Here is a 2500-nt window from a genome sequence, read left to right as displayed (position 1 = left end):
TGTTTGTGTAAGCGGGCGTGCGCGTGCGTGCATATGTGTGTGTGTGTTGTGTGTGTGTGTGTGTTGTGTGTGTGTGTGCAGGCGCACGCGTGTGTATGTTTATGTGTGTGTGCATGTGTATGTGTATGTGTATGTGTATGTGTGTGTATGTGTATGTGTGTGTCTATGTGTATGTGTGTGTCTATGCATGTATGTGTGTGTGTGTGTGTGTGTAGGCGGGCGCGCGCGTGTGTGCATATGCGTGTGTGTGTATGTCAATAATGCCAAAGTTGACATTGTTGTCTGGTGGTGGTCAGGCCACTCACTCACTCACTCACTCACTCACTCACTCACTCACTCACTCACTCACTCACTCACTCACTCACTCACTCACTCACTCACTCACTCACTCACTCACTCACTAACACACATATATACACACATATATACACACATACATACACACACATACTCTCACACACACACACACACACACGCATACTCTCACACACACACTCACAAACACACTCACACATACACACACATACACATATATGTACACATACATATACACACACACACACACACACATATATATATATATATATACATATATATATATATATATGTGTGTGTGTGTGTATGGGTGTGTATGTGTGTGTGTGTGTGTGTGTGACCCTGTGTGTGTATGTGTGTGTGCGGGCGCGCGCGTGTGTGTGTGTATGTTTATGTGTATGTGTGTGTGTACCTTTACATGTATGTGGGCGCGCGTGTGTGTGCTTGTGTGCGTGTGTGTGTATGTGTTTATGTATGTGTGTGTATATGTGTGTGTGTATGTGTGTGTATGTGTGTCTGTGTGCATGTCTGTATCTTTATGTGTAAATATGTGCGTGCGTGCGTGTGTGTGTGTGTGTGTATGTATGTGCGCGTGTGTGTGTGCGTGTTTGTTTGTGCGCGCGAATGTGTGTAAGTGTGTTATGTGTGTGTGTGTTTATTACATTACCTCATCCGACTCCAACCCATTCACTCACCAATTCCTTAACCCAGCTTTAACAACTAATCACTAACCCAACCACCCTTCACTAACATTAACTATAGTGCTACATGACCTTAGATGTCTAGCACATTTATTTTGCTTTTAACCATTAACCATTACAGGAAATATAAAGTGAGTTTTTAGATTGAAACATTATATTTCAGTTTTTTGCTTACACTGTAGTAAGAGAGAGGCCAGTTACTTTTGCTTAGTATTACAGGACTACAAAAGACAAGAGAAAGACTTGATAAAGGATATGATTTTTGACATTCTTATCGAAACCCTTATTTGATATGCTGTAACTTGGTGAGGATTAGGAAATAAATGTAAAATGTTCACATATGCTCGATATATTTGTGGCCTTAACTTTATGGGTCATCCCCTATATAGCGCCATGTACATTTGTGTTTTGTTCCACTGCACACTTGTATCGCAAAAAACACATGTAGACAATGTAGATAATCGCGATATATACTTTTTTTTCCCTCAGTAATGACCTTGATCCCACTGACGTAACTTTGTGATAAATTGCTCTTTGTTCCTATCTATATCCACCCACTTTCTTAAGTCTGTTGCGGCTAACAGACAGACAAACACAAAGATAAACTCAGTTGCCATGCTGAAAGAGAGTGTGTGCGTGCACGTGTGCGTGTGCATGTACGTATGCGCGCGCACACACAAATGTGACGCACGACTGTTGCACCCTTCAGAATAACACGTAATAACTTCCCTACAATATCAGTAGTTTGGTGTTTTGAACAAATGCAGATAATTCATGACGGCATCTTGCAATGAAATGAGAAAAGTTTTTTCCTTGAAAGTGAAATTTCCGGATGTGTTTTGTAATATTTTTTTGTAGACCAATTACTCAACATACCATCGAGAGTATTTGTATCTTTACCGAATGCATTTCCAAGAATACATATTGAAAGTCAGTGGGTTCCCAGCCTTTGCAATGTGGCGACATATTGGAGAGACATTCGGCACAAAAGAAACTTTATCTACGTCTTCTAAACGATGGATATAATCTAGTTGGACATTATGCTTTAGTAGCTTGTTAGAAGGACAGGAGGGGGAATGTGGTTACGAAAAGGTGACAAACTCGTTGCTTGCACCACGCTGATTGAAGTGTGGAAAAATTGAACCAAATTAATGGCGCATTGTTAAATGGCTGATAATCGTGGGTTTCCACCAAAATAGAGATTTTTTTTTTTTTTTTTTTTTTTTTTTTTTTTTTTTTTTTGCGCTGACTGTATATCCTCGACTTCTGCGACAGACCACCTCTTAACTTCACTCATATGCAAATACAGATGAATTCCACGTCCATAACACTTGAAAGATTACAAACTATGGTAAAGAACACCAAGATAATTTAGTTAATTAATTAACGAGAAACTTTAGGTTAGGATAAAGGCCGGTTTACACGTTAAAAGCTAGTTTTGCTTTTGTCGCTAAATTTTCGCTCTCTCCTGGCGAATTTCGAGC

This window comes from Penaeus chinensis, chromosome 24, assembly GCF_019202785.1.
Source record: "Penaeus chinensis breed Huanghai No. 1 chromosome 24, ASM1920278v2, whole genome shotgun sequence".
In the NCBI taxonomy this organism is placed as follows: Eukaryota; Metazoa; Arthropoda; class Malacostraca; order Decapoda; family Penaeidae; genus Penaeus; species Penaeus chinensis.
Note: the sequence above shows the minus strand (reverse complement) of the source record.